We start from the raw sequence: 6,532 nt of genomic DNA, 5'->3' as shown, positions 1-6,532 counted from the left end.
GTGCCATAAAACAAATAAGAAGGATAGTTTGACAGAAACAGGAAAGGGAGAGTGGTCAGGGAAGGTTCTCTGAGAAGAGGACATGAGTGCAAATACCTCAGGTGTGAGAAAAAGCCAGTCATGGAAGAGACTGGGAACAGCATTTTGTCAGAAGGAATGGCAATACCTAGATATATAAAAACGATTGGCTTGTTCTTAAAGGGAAAAAAGTTGAGTGCTGCTCAGTCATCACAGTGGGTGAAGGTTGGCATGTTTCAAGGTGAGGTTGGAGAATTCTCTGGGCCACATGGGCTCAGAACTAAATTCTAATAGTGACAAGAACTACTGAGGATTTGATGACTGGTGTGCTGGGACCGGTCCTTCTGCCACGAGAAGAGATGGTGGGTTGGAAGGGTAGAGGCACAAGGGGGCTGGTGGGGAGGAGATGGAAACAGCGGCACGTGGACCAAGGAGGTAGATTCTGTGGGCACAACCTGGGGGCTGCTGATGGATTGGATCTGGGGGATAAGGGAAAAGGAAACATGAAGTATTCCTCCTTGGGAGTTTTCAGCAACTGAGCCTATAAGGGGCCATCCATGGAGCGAGGGAAGGTAGCTGGTGGATGAAGAGTTCTGTGTACAGCATGTTGTATCAAAGTTGAAACGGCCATCTTTCCATACTCTAGTTTTGTAATGATTCTTTGTCTCACTTGCCCCCCCAACCCCCTCTTTCTGGGCTTCTCTTTCATCCTATCAGTTTGTGATAGACGACATTAGCAGTTAGGATGTCGTTTGGCTTCTAGCAAGAGAAACCCTGAGAAGCCAAGGTTTAAACAAGTTGAGTCCAGGGCTGGGTCAGCTGCTCAAGGACGCCGCCAAGGCTTCAGGCACCTGCTATCTTTCTGCCCCTCCATCCTTAGTTTGTGGCTGTCCTCTATGGTGCAAAGTGGCTGCTGAGTCTCGAGGTGTTGGGGGAAAATTTTCCATGGATATTTCATAGTTTTGCCCTGTCCAGGCTTTCTGTACAAAGGGTATGTTTGACCAGCAAAGGCCTGGAAACTGGAGATAGTGTTTCCCTAAAGTAGAAAACTCCAGAGTGATTTGGAGAGTTAAAGCTCTCTCCGTCTACATCCTGGAGACGTTTCTTGCATTCCAAGGTAATAAACCTAGTCATGTCTTCCCTCTTTCCCAGAGGTTTGATCAATGAATCATCTCAAGGGGCAGATGTGCCCGTGGCCTATGAAACTCTTAATTTCAGGGTTCCTCTATGCCAACCCCACCGCATGTGCAGGTGACATCTGGTTCTCACCATGTCCTCCCCTGGGGTTGGGGGTTTGGGGAACTTGTGCTAAGATGCTGCTGGCTGCTTTTGTCCATAGTGGTCAACTGTCTGATCCAGAAACCTCATGTCTCGTGTCAGTGGATACATGTGAAGTGGGGCCGGCTAACATTAGCTTCCAAGTAGGGTAACGTCTCAGACCCTTCACGGTTTCCGACTTAACACAAGTCCCAGGTGCGCTCACCAGTTGAGTCTATTCCTTACAAAAGCTGTCCTGGAACCCTTCCCAGAATTTTTAGCGTATACCTCATTGGCCAGAACTTGGCCACTTGGCCACTTCTCAAGGCAGAGAAGTTTGAGGACACGTGTGAGTTTCTAGCTGCATATCTTGCCACATCAGAGGAGTAGGTGAGCATGGATCCTGGTCAAGCATCTTGCAGAGGTCTGTCCTGGGATGTTTGCAAGCCTGCGCTTCCCCAGGTTTTCATAATTTCTCATTAATGGAAAAACTCTTTTCCAAGTTCCAAGCAACTTACAGTTGTGGTGGGATGAGAAGAAAATCGCATGTGGACTTGGGAGACCTACGGGGGAATCCCAGCTGCATTGCTTTCTAATGGCATGCCCTTCAGTGGGCCACAATCTTGCTGGGTCTCAGCTCCTGAAGATTGGAAATGAAGTGGTGACTGGGAGTATATGTGGGCTGATATATGTGAATATTCTTAGGAAACGTGAGTCCTGGCTGAGAGAGTGGAAGAGCAAAGGGCAGGTGCAACACTTGTCAGGCAGCCTGGAGCCAAGTCCCCTCCCAGAGCAAAGCAAGAGCCTGCTCCAGTGACGTGTTGTATCCAAGTCCACACAGAGCTGGCACAAGACCTCACATCCCGACAGCCAACAGTGCCCATGGCTGCTGGACTGTACGGGCCCTTTACCATTATTACCACTCTGAGGAAATAGAGCACACGGGGTCAGTCTGGACAATGGTCTTGAGATAATGGAACATGAGTCTAGGCTTTTACTTAATTCTGCTTCAGTGGAGATCACTGGGTAGGCATGATTTCCTATTTGCATGAATAAAAGTACCTTTGAACTTGGCACAGATGCTTTCATGCAGGAGGAGCATGAAACGCTTAGCACAGACCACGGGAAGGAAAAAGACACGACTGAGAAACTAGCATCCAGTCCTTACGACAAACATTGGTGGTCAATGGGCACTCAGCTCAGATGGTCACAGAGCAGCACCTGAAGTGACATCAGCTATGGAACTATTTGTACCCTTCCCCAATGTATTCTGTAGGTTTCTCAAAATGCATGGAGTAAAACCAGATATGAGGATCTTAAAAGGCATCTCTGACCTGCATTGCTTATGCACCATTGACTGCTCTTCCAAATAAATTCAGCAATGGAAGAATTCATTTAGCATGCATAGATTTTATTTAGAATGCATATTTGTAGCAAAGAATGCACAATGAATACTCAGAAGAAACTTCCAGCGTTAGAAAAGGCTTGGTTGTCTTTTCCTGAGTTTTTATGAACGATTTCTAAAGTTGTTTACTGATGAATTAGATCATGTCTGAATCAAAACCACTCTCCTCCTGTTTTGTACTCCCACTGGGAGTAACGTGTCCCTTCTCAGGACTCAGCCTGTCTCTTCCGGCCTTCCAAGCTTTTCTCTCTAAGCAGCTATTTTGGATAATGTGCCCTGACTCCTAGCCAATTGGTTTTTATGTTTTTTTGCAATTTTTTTATTATGACATAATTCATAGAGCATTAAACTCACAATTTCAAGTGTGCAACTCAGTATTTTTAGTATATTATAAATTTGTGCCCCCACCACCACTGTCTAATTCCAGAACACTTACACCATCCCCCTAAGAAACCCTGTCCTCATTAGCAGCTATTCCTTATTTCCGTCTCACCCAGCTCCACTAATCTCCAGCCCGTAATCTGCAGCCACTAATCTCCTTTCTGTCTGTGGATTTGCCTGTTCTGGACATTTCCTATAAAGAGAACCATACAAGACATGGACTTTTAGGTCTGGCTTCTTTCACTTAGCAGAACGTTTCCAAGTTTCATCCATGCCATAGTATTTCTTTTGTGACCGAATAATATTCCACTGTATGGACATAGCACCTTTTGTTATCCATTCATCACTCGGTGAACAGTCAGGTTGTTTCCATTTTGGCGCTATTAGGAATAAGGCTGCTATGAGCATTTGTGTTCAAGATTTTGTAGGAAGGTATGTTTTCGATTCTCCTGGGCATGCACTGAAGAATGGAATTACTGGGTCATCTGGAAACTCTTTAACATTCTGAGGAGTCCCAAGTTGTTTTCCAAAGTGGCTATTTCAGCTTATGTTCCCACCAGCGATGGGTCTTGGTGTGTATATGAGGGTTCCAATCATTCCACATCTTCACCAACACCATCTTTCTGATGCCGGCCATCCTAGCGGGCATGAAGTGGTATCTCATACTGGTTTTGATGTGCATTTCCCTAATGACTAATGACGTTGAGTATCTTTTTATGAGCTTGCGGGCCATTCGTAGCTCATTTGGAGAGATGTCTATTTAAGTCCTTTGCCCGTTTTTAAATTACATTGTCTTTTTATTATTGAGTTTTAGGGGCTTCTTATAGATTCTGGATACTTGACTCTTATCAGATTAATGATTTGCAAATCTGTTCTATTCTTTTTTTTTTAATGATTTTATTTATTTATTTATTTGAGAGAGAGAGAGAGAGCATGCATGCATACATGAGCGGGAAGAGGAGCAGAGGGGGAGGGAGAGGAAGAGGGAAAGAATCTCAAGGAGACTCCGCACTGAGCCCAGGTGGGGCTGGATCCCACAACCCTGAGCTCAAGACCTGAGCTGAAACCAGGAGTCGGACACCTAACCAACTGAGCTACCCAGGCGCCCCATGTTCTCCTATTCTACAGATTGCCTTTTCACTTGCTTAATAGTTTCTTCTGGTGCACAAAAGCTTTAATATTTTATGAAGCCCAATTTCTCTCTTTTTCCTTTTGCTGCATTTTATTTTGGGGCCATATCTAAGAAACCATTGCCTAATCCAAGGTCATGAAGATTTCCACTGTTTTCTCCTAAGAGTTTTATAGTTGCCATTCTTATATTTACATCTTTGGTCCATTTTGAGGTAAATTTTGCATACGGTATGAAGTAGGGGTCCGAATGCACTCATTTGCACGTAGATGTCCAGTTAGCCCATCATCATTTGCTTAGGGACTATTCTTTCCCCATTGAAGAGTCTTGGCACCCTTGTTACCAATCAATTGACCACACGTACATGGGTTTATTTCTGGACGATCAATTCTATTCCCTGCGTCTGTATGTCTATTCTGATGTCAGTACCACTGAACTACCGTCCTGACTATGACAGCTTTGAACGAGATTTTAAACTCTGGAAGTGTAAGTCTTCCTCTTTGTAATTTCTTGTCAAGATTGTTTTGGTTAATCTGAGTCCTTTGCATTTCCATAGAAATTTAAGGATCAACTTATCTGTTTCTGAAAAAAGAAAAAAGATAGTTGAATGATACTGGTCAGTTTTTTCTTGATAATTGTAGACTATTTATTTGAAACCCTTAGTTACAGAGTCAGGCACGCAGAGTAATGAGGGTGATTCAGAGTACAGGAGCTTAAATACCATCCCATCTCCCCCAAACAACCACCACACACATTAAGTGAAACAATGGATTATCAGTTTAGGAAATCAAAATGCTCAGAGAGACCAGGCGTGTCCTGTCTCTGAATGGCCTCTTTCCTCCCTTTTGCCTTGCTCCCTTGCCCCACCAGAACTCCAGAAAAAGCCTGAGCGCTGGCCTGTGGCCTCCACAAATGCCTGGCGGGCTTCGGCGGGTCACGTGCTCCTCCAGCTGCCTGGGCCCTCGGTGCTCTCTAATCTTTACAGAGGGCTCTGGCCCCTAGCTCCTACATCCCACTGCATGGAGACCATGGGAAATCCTCTGTGCACAGTCTTGTAGAAGCCTCCCTTAGAGGTCTTTGTAGGGACATATGGAAGAAATAGCAGTGCAAGGGCCCTGGGGCACTGCTTTGAAGATCATTGGCTTCAAAGCCACAGACAGCCAAGCACTCTAACCCGTAAGGTCAAAAAGCAAAATAAATACATAAAAGCAATTTTTAATCTTATAAAAACTTAACGTTGATCCAGTGTAAAAGTCTCCGGGAGCTCCACGTTCCTACTGCTCCTGCTCGGCACTCCGAGTTCTGTCCTCCTCACAGGCCGCGCACAAGTTTTTATTTTCTAGAGCTGCCTCATGCTGAATGTCCTGGGCAGGGATTACTAACAAATTAAACCTCTTCTTCTCCAAGCCTTTTGGTCCTCTCCTTTTTGAGGGAGTCATACGATTTACAGAAAGCTTCTGGCCTTCCCTTCTGCTTACAGAACAATGAAGAAGTCCTGAGGCCTCTGTAAGTCTGGCAAAGGGCCTGACGGGAGAACTCTGTGGAAGGTACTTTCGTCCTTGTGGGGCTCTGAGCCTCCATCCTGGTTGGTCATGAGCATGGTAACATATACGGCTGCGTCTTAGGGAATTTGTGCCAGGTGCCTCGGCTTCCCTGGCCTTTGAGTGATAAAGTGTACCTGACAAGGGATGGGTACCCTTTGGGGGTCCTGCCTGGCCTGGATCCCTCTCTGGGAGTGGTTCCCTGGCCTCTGTGCGTACTGCGCGAACAACAGTCCGTTAGCCTAACAGTGACCAGTCAGACTGTTTCTGTGGACTTGTGTGGCTATGTCCAACGAGCACATGTGGGCTGAAGTCTGGAGAGAGGTAACAAATAAGCAGAGACCACAGGTTTAGGGGAATGTTATAAACAGGAGGAAGAAAGGAGGAGGGCAGTCATCCACGTCCTCTGTCCCCATGAGTCCCTGCTGGGCCTGCTACAGGGACCAGGCCCAGCACAGAGGCGCGAACTAAACCTTAGCTGACATCTGCCCAGCTCCTCAAACTTTGCCTCCTAAGTGAGTTGGGACCCAGGAGGATGAATGGAATCCAGCGCCATTGGCCATGCCCGGAGGGCGTGTGTCTTGCTTCTAATAAATAAATAAACAAACAAACAAACAAACAAATAAATAAAAAAGGGGGATTTTACTCTAGAATAGATCTGTATTTAATAAAAGTGTTTTTCTACAAAGAACTGTGGCTCCAGGGCGGCCGGGAAGATTGAGAGACTGAATGTGATTAGCAAGGTGTCTTAAAAAACACGCCAAGCTGGCATCCCTCTGGCGCCCCCCTGCAGCTCTTCCC

The sequence above is a fragment of the Ursus maritimus genome, unplaced genomic scaffold (assembly GCF_017311325.1).
Source record: "Ursus maritimus isolate PB19 unplaced genomic scaffold, ASM1731132v1 scaffold_6, whole genome shotgun sequence".
Classification (NCBI taxonomy): domain Eukaryota; kingdom Metazoa; phylum Chordata; class Mammalia; order Carnivora; family Ursidae; genus Ursus; species Ursus maritimus.
Note: the sequence above shows the minus strand (reverse complement) of the source record.